The following is a 17,004-nucleotide window of genomic DNA, read 5'->3' on the forward strand; positions in this document are numbered from 1 at the left end:
GAAAAATGAGCAAGCCCTGATATGCTACATAGAAGAGGCCAACAACGTGCCGAGACGCACGGGGAGAGCGTCACCTGTAAGGTGCATGGAGCAACTCTGCCCATCCCTGGCTGCAGAGTCCAGGTCCAGCTCCACGGCAGCGCTGACCCACGGCCACACACCACACGGAGATCCCAGAGGCAACAGGAGCCGACCCTTGCCTGCCCCTTCCCCACCACCTCCCAGGAGTATGCACAGGCATGCCCGCAGCACAAACAGGCAGCTGGAGCTGCCCGAGCCCGAAGCCTCCCAGGCTTCCAGCCTTTCCAGCGGAAGCTCCCAGGGTGCTCCGGCAGCAAAGCTCTCGTGCCACCCCATGGTGCCATTTGCTTTCTCCTCACCCGACTTCTTGGGGCGACTTCGGCACATGCTGCCTCCTCCTAGAAATCCCCAGAGAAAACAAGATTCCTTCTCTACAGCGATGAGCTCTCTCGACTCCCATTTTCAAGTGCTTTAGTGCTCCATCTCTCCCGCCATAACCTAAATTTTAGCCTAGCCCCAAGTATCAACACTGAACGTTATTACTTATTACAGCTTAGGGCTAGAAGGGCCATTAGACCCGGTGAGCGCAGCGCCCAAGGAGCAGGGGCTGAAGATGGCCACGCTCTAATCCCATGTTCATTCAGGCTACCGCATCCCTGCCAGATATCCGGGTTTGATCTGGAGATGTCAAGTGATGGAGAATCCCCCAGAGGCTTAAGCTGTTCCAGTGCTTAATTACCTTCCCTGATAAAAATATGCACTTCTTTTCTAGTCAAAATTTGTCTAGCTGGAGCTTTCAGTGCCTGGATCTTGTTATGTCTTTTCCCTGCTAAATTAGAGCGCTCTGTACCCGCGGAAGTCTCTTGATCACAGCCTAAAACGACCTACGTCGCAAAGCCACCTCTTAAACCTCTCTTGGATGAAAAGTTCAACCTACTTCGGCTGCATCTCCCACAGCAGAGCAGATTTTCCAGACTGTGAACCATTTCTGCAGCTCTTTTCTGCACATTTCCCATGTCACCAGTGTTTTTCTAGCACGGACACCACGAGCGGCCCCAGCACCCCGATGACGCTGCCGGCACTCCCATCACCCACGGGAAGCGTTTCACTCACACCATTAGCAGATCGCAGCCATCACCCTAATGCGGGGAAGGGACATTTATTTAACAGCTCGCCCCGGGTTGGGGGGGGGCAGAGGGCCATGGAAAGCGGCTGCCCACCCTCCTCCTCCTGCCAGCTCAGTTTCGGAGCAGGATGGTCCCCAAGCCCCTTTGCCGAGCCAGCACCGTGTGCCCGGGCCAAGGGGACAGATGAAGCTGTTGCCGCTTCCTCCAGGCTCAGCGGGTCCAAGTCACAGGTTTGTCACTGCCGCTCCGGGCGGAGGAAACGGCCCCTCAGGGAGCAAAGCAGCTCCAAGTGCCTTAAAAACACCTTGGGGGGGAGCGGCTCAGCATCCAGGGCAGGTCTCCCACACAGCACCCAGAGCCTGGGGGGCACCGGCTTTCTGCCAGCCCTCCCAGTGCCACCAAGCAGCACCCAGCCTCCGCTCCCCACCCTGCCGGGGAGCTCCGTGGCACCCAAGCCCCCAGCTGACCCGGGACGCACCCCACGCCATAGACTGCCAGCGCGGGTGCGCTGCGGGAAGCGGCACGGGGCTGCGGCCGCAGGGAGGGCAGGAGCCGGGAGCGATGCCGGGGGAAGGCAGGCTACAGAGGCACAAACTTCAGCACGCCGACCCACGCCTGGGAACGGCCCAGCAAAGCAGCTGCACCCAGGGACCGGCTTCTGCAAACGCACTCGTCAAGGAAAATAAACCCAGGGCAGCCCCTGGCCCCCACACCAACGCGGAGATAAGAGGAGATAAAACAGCAGATCGCGGGGAATACTCACGGGTCACACAGCTCCCGTCAGCACATCCACTCCAGTCAGACCAGCCACGAGAGAGGGAGGGAAGGTCGGCGCTGGGGACGCAGCGATGCCCAGAAACCCCTGAAATCCACCCTGGCTCCAGGCCGGCAGCAGCCTCCCTACCCACCGGCACTGGGGAGACACAACTTTCTGTGCTCTCCGTCAGGCGAGGTCCTGCTCCAGCCACAACTGCATCCTTATTTAATTCACAGCAATTATACTCACATTCTGCTAGACAAATAGATTTTACAAGCCCTCAGTTAAATGTGGATAATTACGGCTGCCTGCACCAGGGGACAGCCCTGCCCGGGCTCAGGAGGAGGAATCACATCCCGATTCCACTAATGCTGTAAATTAGCAAGGAGCATCCCAATGGCAGCAGAGTAATTACCAGCTATTGCATCCCCCCCTTCCTGTGGGCTGCTGCTCCCGCGCTCCCCCCACCCTGCATCGTCCTCCCTCACAGTATGTGTGTGTTTTCAGGCATATGCTGCTGTTAATGGGGCTTCTGTCACTTCAGCTGCTGGCAGAGATTATTTTATCTCGGGAACCCTCTCCCAGTGCCAGAGCACAGACTTTCGGCTCTAAATCATCCGCAGGGGAACTCACAGGTGCAGGGGAACAGAAGACAAAAGCATCAACTTTTTGGTAGCATTGGTTGTGCTGGGCAGCGTCTACCACAAAGGCTCCGACAGCAACGGGGGGCACCCGGCAGGACAAGCCCCCGGAACACACCCCAGCCCAGCGGGCACGGGGGGGCACAACCACCCGGACGAGAGCAAAGACCATTCGGTGCCCAGCTAGCACCGGGGCTGACAGAGGAGCCCAGGGGAGGCAGGGGACAGGCGGGGGACAGGCAGGGGACAGGCTCCTGCCTCACCAGGACACCCAGCAGCAAACACCAACTGTGCTGCATGGTCTGCAGAAGGACATTAAATCTGACCTCTGTTCAACAGGCAGGTAAACCGAGGCACAAGGCAGGAAAGGAAAGAGAAAAGGAACCATTGAGAGACTAAAACAAGCATGACATTCCCCCCACGACCCCACTAACCTTTTCCATCTCCTCACCACGCTGCTGCACCTGCACACTGGGAGCCAAGCTCCAAAGCCACCCTCCTGCAAACCCCCCCACCCCTCCTGGAGGGGCTCTTATAGGGCAGCGGCTGCTCCCCGCCCCGAGCCCTCGTTGCTCCAACCACCCGCAGGTGTGCCCGGTGGAGGAGAAAGCCTTCTGCAGAAAACGAGGGAAGCCCCGTTTCAGGCAGCTGCCAGCTTCCCCTGCCGACCCTGCCAGGGACTCCCCGCCGTCCCAAGCCCCTCTGGAGCTGGCAGGTACCAGAGTGCAGCGGGCGATGCCGCAGGGAGCTGAGGGCTCCCGAGCCCGTCCCTGGGCGGGGATGTGCTGGGGACAGTCCCCAGGCTGGCGTGACTGCGAGGGGGCTGCGCCGTGTGGGGTCCCTGCTCCTCTCTCCCCACCTGCAGCCACCACAGCAGAATAAAGATAAACAAGAAAACCAGAATGAAATCGCCACATCTCTCAAAGCGACCTGTCAAAGCGAACCCGTGCGGTCCAGCCTCGTGCGGCCCCGTGTCGCTGCCGCCGTCCAACGCCGGGCAGAGCAGTCTCCCGCCAGCCCCCCTGTGTGTCCGGCGCGGCTGCACCAGCGACCTGCAGCCAGCGCCGCGCCAGCCGCCCACAGCGCCGCACGGGGCCACAGGCCGTTGGCAATGGTTTATTGGGGTATCACCCAGAGGAAGGGAGGAGGACGCAGAGCAACGTCGCTCCCCTCCTGGCGCGAGCAGCGCACAGGAGGAGGCCGGGGCACAGGGCCATTCCTGCAGTGGGGATGCTGAGGAAACTGGGGCCACCTCCGCGCCCCCAATCTGCCTGTGGGAAACCGGCTCAACCCCTCCAAACCTCGTAAGGTCTCAGCTCAAGCTCTTCTTCTGGTGCCTGAAGATCAGGTGGCCGCTCTGTGACCCCTGGGAGAGCTCCAAAACCAGGACTCAGGGGGGCAGATTCAGTGTGTCCCCACTGGTCCCCAACTTGTCAGACCTCCTCAGTACTTGGGCACTTGCTACGACCCTTCTGGGCCCGTGTGTGAGCAGGGTTTAGGCTGGGGGTGCCTCGGGGAACGCAGTGCACTTCATTAAAATAATTAGTGTAACATAGATGGGAAGAGGGGAGCAGAGAGGTGAAGGTGAGCGGCGCTGGCTGCCAGAGCCCTGCGTGGGAGATGGGACCTGACGCCCACAGCGATGGACGAGTGTGCAACGCGGATTTACCCAGCACGGCAAGCGTGTGTCCTCAACTCACGCCCCATCCCTCATCGCAGCCTGCTCGCAGCCCCTGCTCTGGATGCACGTGATGAAGCTGGAAATACTCGTGCTCCGGGCAAGGCAGCCGAGCACCTGCAGGCAGCACCGACGGCAGCGCTGCACGCTGCGGAGCAACGGGCACCACGAGCGGCTCGCCGTCGCACTCCAGCCCCCAGCCCCGGCAGCACCACGGGCCCTGCCCGGCACCGCCATCGTGTGCCAGAGCACCGCCGACACTCCCGCTGCCCGGGCACCGCGCTCGCACCCCCGAGGAGAGGGGGCACCGCTCCACGGCTGGCATGGCGGTCGCTAGCATACGGAGGCTCTGCAAGGCTCCTGCCAGGGAAAGCTCGTGCACTTTACCACTGCTGAGAAGCTTCTGTGTTCCTGAAATATCATCTTCCCCTGGGCAACTTCATATGCGAGTCTTGGGACTTGCCGGAGCATTAAACTGACATCTAGGTCAGAGTAAGGAATAGCTCAACGCCTCCAGGAAAAAGGGTTTTCCTTTCACATCCCAGCGCTTCCTCCCGCAGCTCAATACCCAGACCAGCAGCGAGCACTAAACACGGGTGACCACTTCAAGCCTAGCGTGAAGCAGGCTGTGGGGGTGGAAAAGGGATTAAGAGAATTTCTGAGACCTGGTCTAGAGATACGCTGCCATTTCTGGAGCCCTCCCGGCTCTTTATGGTCCCCGGAGCAGCACCTCTGCAGGAAAAGGCACCTGCAGAATTTAAAGCCTGGGGCAGCCTGGCTGGCTGCGGACAGACCGCCGGGACCTGGGCCAGGCTGGCAAACCGATCCTCGCCATATTTCACATGGCAGGTGCCACATCTAAGAATTGCCATCACACACAGAAGATAAGTCCCGGCCGGTGGCACCGGTGACCTTGGTGGCGAACAGCCTCCCCTGCCTCGCCGTGCGAGCTCCAGCCCCGCCGGCAGCTCCCTGGGTGCCGGGTTTATTTATGGGGGCCCCGGGGGGGTACGGAGGAGGGATGCAGGCAGCACGGACCACACGGCACAGCCGGGGGTGCCTGGCGCACCCCCGGCCCCTCTGCTTCTCAGGAGGGAGCACCCAGCTGCCGGCAGCCTCACGGCGCGGTCCGACCCCCCGCCACTGCCCCAGCCCTCGCGGAGCCCTGCAGCCCCCATGGTGCCAGCCCGGCATCGGGCACCGCTGCCTGCGGGTCTCAAGGGCTCTGGCACTCAGCTGGCAGCTGCCTGCACACTTATCTGTAATGCAGCGGCTCACGTGCACCGGCACTGCTCCTCCAGAAACACGAAAAGCCAATTAAAGAAATAACGCTTGCTAGGAAGGACAGCTGAGGGACCGAGAGCCCCGGGCAGCAGCTGCCGGCCGGTCGCTGCCACCCTCAAGCCCCGTGGCGCTGGGGAAGGGTAAACCAGTGCGGCGGGTGGGGAAGGAGACCCTGCCCCGTTATTTTAACACCATCGCACACGCTCCCCTCTACAGGAACGGGGGACGACGAGGCAGGACTTCGCCTGACAAAGTGTCCCGGTGGCTGCGCAGCAGGAGCGGGGCATGACAGATCATCAGCATAAAACCAGGAGAGGGGTGAGACAAGCAATCGGCAGAGACCCGCTGTAAATCTTGGTGCTGATGGGGCTGGAGATGAGCTGGCTGGCTTTCGGGGGGGTGAGCAGAAGAGAGAAGAGGGCGATTACAAGAGCCGTGAGCGGTGCCGGGTCCTGAGTCCCAGCTGATGCAGCGGCCTCGCTGTCAGGGAGACAAAGTGGAACCGCTCAAGTGCATCATTGATTTTTAACAAAAGCAGGTAACACTCTGGAAATCCAGCACTCGGCCCTGTGTTCTCTCCCCTGGTTGCCCCATCTCCCCCAGCCCCCAACGGCACTGCCCTGGGGCCGGGCACTCGGCACAGACCCTGCTCCCGTCGGATCGCCCGGTGCGGGGCTGCTGCCTGCCCGGCTCTCCCCCGCCGGGATTCGCATCGACTGCAGGACCCGGAGCAGGCGCTGCCCGCAGCGGTGCTAGCTGTCAGACGTTGTCTCCACGCTGCCGCTTCGCCAGAGACAGGCACCCTGCCCCACCACGGCGAGTGAACCCCGCCGGCGGGGCCGACCCAGAAAACACCGGCGACGGCACCAGCGAGGAGAAACGGGCAGATGTGGGGAAGCCCAGGCTGCAGGACGGGCGGAGGGGACGGGTCGGGGCGTGCGTGCACACCCGGGGACAGGAGCCGCGGGAAGGCAGGCAGGGCTGGCCCCGCTCTCCTGCAGGAAAGCTCGGCGTACGGCAGCGCGTCCATCTCTTCCCCGGCGTGTCACGATGATTGAGTGCAGGATGCAGGCACCGTAATGGTTTCATCAACTTAGCCACTTTTTATGAGAAATTTGTTCCAATACCTTCCCTTTCCCCCGCCGCTGTCACCTTAACAGATGCCAGACCAGAAAGAATAATACTCCTGGCAGGAAACTTTGAACTGGAGCAAGCGGCTTCCCAGGGAGGGGGGCGGGAGGGGGGAGAAAACTCATTTTTGCAGGCGCTCAAGACCACTCAGAGCTGCCCCAGCCTGACACCACCGGTGCTGGAAGATTTGCTTGTGCCCTCCTCTTCCTCCCTGGGGGGAAATTGCCGCGTGCAGATGTGCTGTAGCGCTGGTGAAACACAGCTTTGGACAGGAGCCCTTCAGCCCCAGCCCTGTCCATCCTGCCCACTGGACCAGCCCTCCACCCCAGTAAGCACCTAAAATGTGCCTCCTCCCTCCCTGACACCACTCCTGCACCTCTTTCTGGCCCTGCCAGCCCTGCCACTCTGCCCGCTCCCCCAGCCCCGGGCGCCCCACGCGCGGCGCTGCCAAACTGCTCGGTGCCGGCTGGCGAAGCGCCGACCTCCCGCTCCCCACTCCCACGCTGTGCTGAGGCGCGGAGCTGTGCCCCCGAGCACCCTGCCACTCACTCCTTCCACCCACAACCTTCCCAATTAACTCCAGCGCCTGCCTGCCACCTCCTGCCTGCTCCTGCCCGCTGCAGTCTGCGCCAGCCGGGGGTCTGGGGAGATGCACGCGGAGCCCCGAGGAGGTTTGAGACGCTGTCTTCAGCAGCGGTAAACTGTGCTATGGGTTAGGCACGGCCCCGGTGCTCTGCCAGGGACTGGGCACCAGGGCTGCTCGCCCAGCACCGGCAGCCCCACGGTGATGGATGGCAGAGCATCACCACAGCCGCGGTACACAGCACAGCGTGGGAATGCCTCTGCCAGCGTGGGAATGCCTCTGCCAGCGTGGGAATGCCTCCCCTTCCCCAGTCTAGAGAGGGTTTTACACTGGTGATGAGCTAAAGCAAACGGTGCCTGAGCAGCCTGCAGGTCACCCTGCCCGTCAGCCGCATACAGCCCAGATTTGCCACCGCCCCGAGCACCGAGAGCAGGGCTGCGAAGGGCCTCGGGAGGTCAGGGCTGCACCCCTCTGCCCCGTGGCAGGACCGCAGTGAGGGCAGGGAGACCGGGCAGGGTGGGCTCCGGCAGCTGGCACAGCCCATGCCCTGGCAGCAAAGGGACTGCTAGCGGGCAATGGCGGGGCAAGGACCCGCAGGACACGCAGTCCCTTCCCAGGAGATGTAACCCACACCTCCCCATCACCAGTTCCTCCCAGCGTCTCCTCCCTCTCCTTTTCTTTCCACATCCCAGCAGCGGTCTCGCCCTGTGCCAAGAGTCGCAACACCGTCATGCTCACGCTAACAGCACCTGTGAGATCCCCCTCGCCTGCCTGCACCGCTCCTGCCTTCCTGCCGGTCTGCCAAGGCCACGCCAGGCGCAGGGGACCCACGACACCCTTTGGCACCTCTAATAACAATTCACAAATTATTACTGCGCTTGCAGACAGCCACCAGCCACGTCGGGGTACGCTGGCACACGTGCACCCACGCGCTGCCCTGGCTGAGCGGAGCCTTGCAATGCTGCTATCCTGCGTTTCTTCGCCGTGGCATTTAGAGGACTTTGCCTTCCCTTTGGGAAATGAAAAACTAAGCGTCGTCATCAATCTAACCGAGGTGGGAGAGATCCTGTCCCCAGCAGGCCAAGCCAAATGTTAGGCACTCGATAACAAACTGCAGCCGCATGCCGACCACGTCCCCATCGCCAGCCCCCCCAGCCCCTCGCTCTCCGCAAGGACACGCAGAAGAGCCTGGCCCGAGCCCCCGCCTGCCCGGGCAGCTGAGCAGAAGGTCCCTCCAGCCCTCCGGCCCCCCCTCGCCCCCCCAGCGCTTGCAAGCTGCAGACGGGTACCAGTTGGCTCGGCACTAGCCGTCCCTTTCGATGCACGTCTGTGTAACCACCAGCCCAGCACCGCGTCTCCTGGGCGGGCAGGAGCCACGTCTGCCCACAGAACAGCTCCAGAGGCAGCGCGGCTACGAAGGCACGCACGGGCCAAGAGCCAGCGCCGGGCGGAACAGAGACGCGCACGTGGTGGAAGGGAAAAAGCCACAAACGAGCGCGTCCTGCTGCCAGACCCCCTCAGCCACCGCTCGGCAAGGTCGGCACGGCCAACCCGCTTGGTGACCCCTCGGCTCACCGCAGCACCCCGCTCCGGGAGCACACTTCATCCCCAGCCTGTAACACCGCGAGCGCCACCATGCCACCACCGTGGCACAGGCCAGGAGGACGGGCAGGTCCGCAGGCTCCAGGTACACCCCAGACCGCGCCGGGGGATCCCATCCCCATAGCGAGTCCCTGGGCATCAACGACGGCCGGAGCAGGGCGAGGAAGCGGGACAGGCAGGAGGGGCAACCAGGACAGCTTCCCCCGGCGCAGCAAAGCACCGGGAGCTAATCTGGGGATTCCCAAGGCTGCGAGTGCCAGACCTGCCCTCGTGCCTGCCTTCTCCTGCGAGGAGCTGCTGCTTTGATATGAGTCATCGCTGGAAGACGAATTCTATTTAAAGGACGTTATTCGTAGAAAATTGAGTTTTAATAACAGGGCATCAAACGAGGAGAAAATACCAAACTTCCAAGCGGAGCTAAGTTTCCGTATGTTAATTTATACAGCACAGTCACTGCTTGAAGGAATAAAAATCACACAGAGAGCTCCTCTCTGTGACAAAGCGGCGGAGGGAGCCCTCTCCTGCTCCCTGCTCCTGCCGCGCCGGAGCATCTCCCGGCCACGGAGAGCAGGAGTCGGGGCTGGCCGCCCCGGCCATGGCTACGGCCCCGGCATGGCTGGGGGGAGCAAAGGCTTTGGGCTCGCCAGCCGCCCCGCGCCGCTGCCGCGCTCCCAAGAGCCTTCGGGCTCAGTTTAGCCTGCTGGTGGGAGGGCGGGAGGAGACAGCGCAGAGCTCGCTTTAAAAATAGATCAAACCCTCTGCTACGGAGCCATTTTATTAGAGCAGCGCAAGCTGTCGGGCTGGTGACACCTATGCGAATGCTGGGGTAAGTTTTCCCAGATTAATTTGAAAAGCGAGTGAAGGGAAGAACAACAAAGACAGCAAAGCAGGCTTGTTTTCCAACAAAAGAAAAAGGAGGGGAGAAGCCTGCCCACACTCGTAGCCCCTCACCCTGTCCCCAGACCGCATCCCCTGCGCAGCACCGGCCGCTCTGGGACCAGCTCTGCAGCGAGGTCTGAACTCGCTCGCACCAAGGTGAGACTTGGGCTCATCCCCAAGCTGCCCGCTGGCTCCTCTGCCCGCCGCCTGCCAGCTCCTCTGCCCGCTGCCCACCGGCTCCTCTGCCCAAAGCGGTGGCTCCCATGCCCCCACGCGCCATGCCCGGCTCTGGCCAGGGCCAAGGACATCTCATTTAAAGGGGAGAGGGAAGTGCCTTCAGGTTTCCTGGTGCTGCAGCAGAGCAGCGGCCAAGCTTCACCCCAGCCTGGTCCAGCTGCCCCGGAGCCTTTCCTGGGCCAATCCCAAACTCTGGCAGCGCCGTACGGCAGCCACGGCTCAGGGATGCTGCCGGGTCCCAAACCTGGCGAGAACATGGACAGTCAAAGCAAATCAAATCCCACGGCTCTGCAGTTACACTGGAGCTCCCCGGTTTGCCGGGCTGCCGCTGCAGGAGCCGCAGGTCCTGGGGTGCACACCCGCTCCGGGGGGCTGAGCCGGTGCAGCCCCCAGCCCGCTCACCAGCACCCGTCCCACCGGCTGGTGCAGCTGGAGAAGCACCTGGCGCCGGCCGCTGACAAACCCTTCCAGCCTGGCCCCGAGTCAGCCCAGCCCCGGATTTCCATGGCTGCCCTCGGCCTCTCCTCCCCTGCCAGCACACGGCTCTGCCTCCGACGGGGAAACGGCTGGGACAGGGTCCAGCTCCGCCAGCGTTTAAAAAGTAATCAGTAACGGGGGTCACCTTTCCCCAGGGGCGGCTCGCTCCACTCCCGCTGCTGTGAACGTTGGATACGGACATTGCCAAAAAGCCAACAGGAGAGCGTGCCAGCCTCCGGTCGGTATTGATGGGGGAGCGCACGGGCTCGTCCCTGCCCGGACGGTGGCACGGTCTGGAGCCTGAACCCCGAGCAGGACGGGCTGCTGGAAAATTGCTGCCGGTGCGCCCCCCCCGCAGCCCCAGCGGCGCCGAGGGGTGCAGGGCTGCTGCCCATCCCATCGGTGGAGCGGAGCCACGCTCCGGCCGGCAGCAGGGAGATGCGGCAGGAGGCCGGGGCAGCAGAGGACACCAGGGCTCTCCAGGGACCAGAGCCTCCGCGGTGCCGCTCATCGCTGCACTGGCACCAGTGGGCACAGCTCTGCCCCGGCTCCCAGCAATGTCCTCGCCAGGACCATCCCCCCCAGAGGTGCCCAGGAGGGGGGTCCCGGGGCTCAGCAAGGCTGAGGGGTCCAGCTCGTGCTGCAGAGGCTCTTCCCAGCCGGGCACACCGGAGGGAAACCCCGGGCACCGACCCGGAGGAGCCGGCTCACCCTTCGCCCCTCAGCCCAGCAAAGCCTCCCCGAGCTGGAGCAGCCAAGAGCCAAGGACAGGATTTATTTCGGCAGGGCTCCGCAGCGTGCGGCATCCAGCCCAGGCTCCCAGTATTCCCCTTTGTGCGCACCACAATTGACTCATGTTTTTAAAAGGAAAATTGGGGGGGGGGGGGGAGGGAAAGAAAAAAATACAGAAATGCCTCAGAATCAAACCTCAGAGAAAGCGTGGGAGCTCTCCGGAGAGGAGGAAAGCACTTTCTGTATAATTCACCTTTTGTCATTTAATCACCACCCCTCTTGCTGCCGGCAGCCGAGCGGCACGGCCAGGTAATGGCCGCGTGCTGGGAAATCCACGGCGGGGCCTGGGGAACGCTCGCTCCCGCTGGCGAGCAGGTTCCTGCCCTGGACGCCGCGCTGCGTCGGAAAACTTCCATCGCCTGGCCCAGTTTGCCAAGGAGACGAGCTGATTTCCTCTCCTCCGAAGCAGCTTACAAAGCAGCTGGCGGAACGCCAGGGTCTTTTTAGAGAAATGTTAATGATGCCCAGGGAAGAGCTAATCATGTGTCATGGAAACAACTTTGTGCCAGTCAAAGTGCTACACGGCCCCAGCCCCAGGCGGGGCGGCCGGGGGACGCGGTGGCCGCAGGTGAGGGCAGGACCGGGGCTCCTCTCCGTGGTGGCACTGCGGGGACGCCGGGGGTCAGCTGTCGGTGTCCGGCGCCGGCCCCGTGCACGGGTTTAGCACCTGCAGCTCCCGGGGACTGCTCCTGGTGACGGTGGCAGATCCCTCCTGGCCCCACCAGACCAAGCTGAGAGCATCATCCACCACTGGTCTGCCTCAGCCGGTGGGACCCGGCGAGCAGCGGGGGCTGGAGCAGCCGGTGCAGCCCAGCACGGTCGGGGACACAACCGAGCGCTCCCGACAGCCACCCAGCTCCCTCCCGCAGCCGGAGGCAGGCAGCAGCCGCCCCCAATCCCACGGAATATCACCCGAATTACGGTATTGCAGCCAAGGGACAGAAGAGGGAGCGGGATGGTTGGCAGCGTAACAGAAACAGCTGGGACACGCTACGGACGGGGGGAGCTCTGCCAGGAAGGACAAAACCCAAAGGAACCGGTGGGGAACGTCATGCGCTGGTGAGCAGGGAACGGGCGAGAGCCGGGGAGAGCCGTCCCCCAGCTGCAGCACCCAGCACCTCGAGCCCTGCCAGCTCCCCAAAGCCTCGCATCGCCGTCTGGATGCCCCACACCCCAGGGAGCAGAGCACCCGCCTGCCAGATCTCCCAGGGACCGTCTCACCATCGGGCACAATTTAAGGGGAAAAAGCTCAGATTTCTGTTTCCCCCCCCAGCTCCTTTTCAAGCTGACTTGTCCTCTAGGAAAAAACGAACTCCTTCATTTACTTGGGGACCTCCACAGCGTGGTCTTGCTCCTGGCATCTCGCACCAGCGTTCGTGCGGGTGCCAGCAGGATGGGACGCCCCGAGCTGGGCTGGGGAAGCCTCTCCCGGATGAGCAAAGGGATCCTGGAGGAATCGCTAATTCCTCCAGACCGGCCTCGCCTGGCCCCGCGACCCACTCCTCCCCCTGAGAGCAATCAGCAACGACACGGTCACACTTCGCAAGCCACATCTCTGAGGTTTTCAGCAGTTTGCATCCATTTGTCTTTTAGCTTCTCCCCTGACGGGTGCACAAGCTCCAGCAGGAATCGTTTCCTGCCTTTACGGCAGCGTGCAGCTTACAACGACGACAGGCACCCCCTGCACCCCTCTGGCAGCCTGACGTCCCCAGGCACAGACCGTCACACAAAGGGCCCGGCGCACACACACACGGGACGGGAGGCACGGCCGCAGAAAAGAACCTTGGCACAGATGGCCACGTGTCGAGTCAGTCTAAATAACACAACCGCCAACAAAAATACATCTGTACGTTAGGGCTAGCTCCAAGAGCAAAGACAAGAGGACCTTAGAGGCTGCAGCTTTCAGCTCTAAGGCCAGCAGAGTTTTATTTAAAGCAGGAGGAGTAAATAAAGTCCTCAACACGAGGAAGAAAGCTCCCAGAGAGCAAACCCAGAACTGAGCGGATAAATAACGCAGCCGGCAGGACCTGAGCCGCGAAGGAGCCGGGGGGGGGAAGGCGGCGGCGGCGGCACAGAAAACCTCGCGTGCCAGGCAGCGCCGGGCAGAGCAAGGATTGCCGGGGGCTGAATGAGATGCTGTGGCAAAATAGTGAAAGGTTCATTAGTTATGTAAATAAAAAGATAATACAGAAGAAAAGTGAGGCTGCTGCACAGCATGGATGAGTAGAGATAAAACTAACCTAGGTGTTGCCTGAAAACTGATTGAACAACAAGCTTCGGCTTTCAGGGGGGGATGGTGATTAACACACCGTTGTCGGCAGGCTGCTTTACAGACCGGGGGAACGGAAACTGAAGCTACAGTCTCCAAAGCAGGAGTAAAACCCAAAACGCCCAATGAGTTTAAATCAGAGGAATGAGGAAATCTCCATCCCAGAACTGGCCCAACTCGCAGCCCAACCACAGAGCCGTCAAGCTGCGACGGGCCACAGCGCTGGGCAAAGAGCAGCAGGGAGCCAAGGGAGGAGCCAGGGGCAGGGTGAGACCCCCCAGACCCCCCCAGCACACAGAACAGAAGCTCAATGAGAAACAAGGTGGAAGCACATGACAAACAGGTAGGACGTGACATCGCCTTACCAAAGGCAGCTCGTGCCAGAATAAGTCGGTATCTTCCTTCAGACAAGGGGGACGCGAGCGGCTTGGCCGGCAGCAGCACCCCAAGGAGACGGGCTGGCGAGGGCCGGGGGAGGCATTTGCCGTGCGGGGAGGAGAGGCTTCAGCCCGGGGGGGCTGGCAGACCCCGAGACCGGAGCGACCGAACAGCACAAAGTTCAAAACGCTGAACATAAGGACTACGCGAGAATTTCTGCTCTAACCTGGAAAAACACACAGAGAAACATCTAGGTATATTACTCAGTTACAAGCTGACTATGAGTCACCATCTCCTGCATCTGTGAAAAAAGCAAGCGTGTTTCTAGGCTGCCTGGCCAAGAGATTTCCAGGAGAAAGCAGGCAGCAGCCACGCTGCTGCACCATGCTCCGCTGGGGCCGGATCCGTCCCGCTGGATGCCCGCGCGTACGAGGGGCTGGGATGGAGCAGCAGGGCTGCCCGGGGCACGGAGAGCTGCTCGGGGGAGCGGGCAGGAGCACAGAGGATGGAGCTCGGAGGAGCTCGCCCTGCGCAGCCCAGCCAAGGCTGCTCCTCTACAAATACGGGGGGAGCGGGCACTGGGGAGGGAGCGGAGCTGTGCGGCTGAAGGACAATGTTGGCACAAGTATCGAAGGGTGCGAAAGGCTGCAAGGAGCAGGAGGCGGGAAGGCGATGGGGAGGTTTCTGTGCGCAGGGAGGGACAGGCACCGCTCGGGCAGGAGGCTGGGACAGTCCTCAGCAAAGCGGCTGCAGCTGGGACCTCCTGGGCAGCGGGGACGGGGCGCGGGGCTCTGGGCCTCTTCCCAAAACATGCCTTTAAACTCCTTTCAAACGGTACTCGGATGGTTCACCGCTTCCATCACCGGAGCGGAGAAGCGACGGCCCACAGCCGAGCAGCCCTTTCCCCCGCTGCAGGGAGCCAGCAGAGAACGGCGGGTTCCTCCCGGCCGCCCGCCGCCGTACCGGAGCCCTGTCCCGCCACCGCCACCCTGCAAAACCGCGGGCCGGGCGCCCCTGCTCCACGCGCTGTCCAGATTGCTTCCCTAACTCCGTGCAGAAATCCAGGCTGCTAATCAGATGGAAAGTCTCCATCCCATAATAAACAGAGTGTACTATTTATAAACCTGAAAACGTCTTTATTATTATTATTTTCCCCAGAAAAAAAACCAAAAACCACCAAACCCTTGCACAATACTGTTAAATACACCCCACCAAGGACTCGCAGGTCTGCGGCGCTGGTATCGCTTCCCCAGGCAGTGCCCAGTGGAACAGATGGCAGTGTGGGCGTTAGGTACCAGCCTCCTGGCAATCTGAACATCTGTTACCGTTAGAAAATGCTAATTGCCATCAATCAGGACAGCACCTACCCACATTTACATGCAAGCACAAAAAAATTACGTCTAAATTTCTCCGAGTACAACACTTGCTGCATGTTAAGTAACTGGAGCTGCTCAGATGCTGCAAGCCAGCCTGGCACCGGCGGCTGCGGGCGATGCACCACATCTGAGCGCCCAGCAGCACCCGGCCTTCCCCAGCAGCACCCGCAGCGCGAGGGGCAGGGACCCGCTTGTGCGGATGAGCTCAGAGCTCCCCACGGCGTCCCCGGGGCAGAGCCCTCTGACCGCAGCCACCTCTGTCTCCGCAGGCTGCTCTCCTGCCCGGGAGCGGGGCACGCCAGGGAGGACGGTCCCCGTCCCCTCTGCAGACGCTGCAGGGTACGCGCATCCTTCTGCACGATGCTCCCACCTCACTCGCACACGCCAGACACGCAGCAGGAGCACTGTGGGGTGACTCCGGAGCAGCTCTGGGTCCCGCGCCCCAACCCGTTGCGCTCGCAGACCCCCGAGACCCCCGCACGCACGCCCTCACTGCTCCCTTCTGCCCCACCACAGCTCCACATCCCAGCTTAGGGGGGCTGCCTGGCAGGAGCTGCCTGCCCCACACAGCCCCTGGGCAGGGGCCAGCAGCGTCTCGCCCCACGGGACACCACGACGGACCGCGTGAGTCCGTCTGGGAACTGCCCAGCCCTGGCTGGACCTCGTGGTGCGTCCTACGGGACAGTGAGACGCTCCATGCCCAGAGAGCACGGGAGCAGACGGGAACAGAAACAGCCCCGCTCTGGTTTATCCGATCACCTTACAGGAATTGTAGGGAAAGGTTCGGAGATGCCCACACCGGTATCGCCACGGGCAGCCCCTCCTGACGGCCCCCAGCAGCCCCGGGGGGACACACGACCCGGCTCCCCCCTCGCCCAAAGCCCCGGCAGCCCACGGGCCCCACGAGAGCAGCTGAGCTGGGACAGCGCGTGGAGGCGAGGGGAGGCACCGGCCGCCGCAGCAAGATGGCAATTCCCGTTTTGAAGAAGCAGAGGCACAAAAATTGGACGGCAAACGCGGACACAAAGTTGAGCAGAGAAGCGTGAAAACAGGAAACCTGGAGCACAGCAATCCCCGAGACACAGCCCCCTCTGCAGCGGTCCCACGGGACGCTCCGACAGCCAGAGCCAGCGTGCCGGCCACGCTCCTCACCCCGAGGCGCTGCTGGGGCCCCCACCTCCCTCGCAGCGGGGAGCTGCGCCCGAATGCAAATGATGCTCCGGGCTGGTGCCAAGATCTCCTTGTTCCTTCCTCCATTTAGGGCACCTCTTGGTGCCGCAGGCTCACCCAGGAGCGACTCTTCTTCAACGGCAAAGATGACCCTCGAAGCGCGGTGCTGGACGCACACCCCAGTCTTTTCCCTCGGGAGCGCGGTCCTAGACCGCAGCTGAGACACACTTGGTATTGCAAGAGCCCTTCTACCTGCCGCGCTCTGCTGTCTTTGGCTGCTGGCTCGCAGAGGCAGCGCCGACACACCGGACCTTCGGACACCGTCCCTGTCGATTTTGGGGGTCAGCGGGTCGGGGTGGACCCTGACCTCCCGCGGTGGCTCCCCAGGGCCAGGCCAGCTCTGCCCCAGCTGCTCCACTGCGGGGGGGGACAGCGAACCCCGCACCGCGCTCCCGGGGAGCAGAAAGCCCCTCTCCTCACAGGGGGGGTACGTCCCACCCTAATCTGCTGGGTTGGGGGCAAGGGGGGGCCTCGCGTTGCCACTGCAGACCCCCCTCCAGCGCTGGGGGTGCACAGCACCGTCCATCCCTGCTCTTTGGGCT

At 62.4% G+C, this 17,004-nt stretch overlaps 1 protein-coding gene across 28 annotated transcripts in view; it reads right to left on the minus strand.

The window, feature by feature from the left end:
* RBFOX3 (RNA binding fox-1 homolog 3) overlaps positions 1 to 17,004 on the minus strand; it is a 183,023-nt gene that overhangs the window by 75,493 nt on the left and 90,526 nt on the right. For 2 of the 28 annotated variants that reach the window (XM_075770674.1, XM_075770649.1), the window contains exon 1: positions 13,844 to 14,082. The exons of the other annotated variants lie outside the window; for them this stretch is intronic. The gene's annotated coding sequence lies outside the window, so the exon portion shown is untranslated. Of the gene's footprint in view, positions 1 to 13,843; positions 14,083 to 17,004 lie in introns of those variants that run through there. 28 annotated transcript variants of the gene reach the window in all.

This window comes from Balearica regulorum, chromosome 18 (genome assembly GCF_011004875.1).
Source record: "Balearica regulorum gibbericeps isolate bBalReg1 chromosome 18, bBalReg1.pri, whole genome shotgun sequence".
NCBI classification, from domain to species: Eukaryota; Metazoa; Chordata; class Aves; order Gruiformes; family Gruidae; genus Balearica; species Balearica regulorum.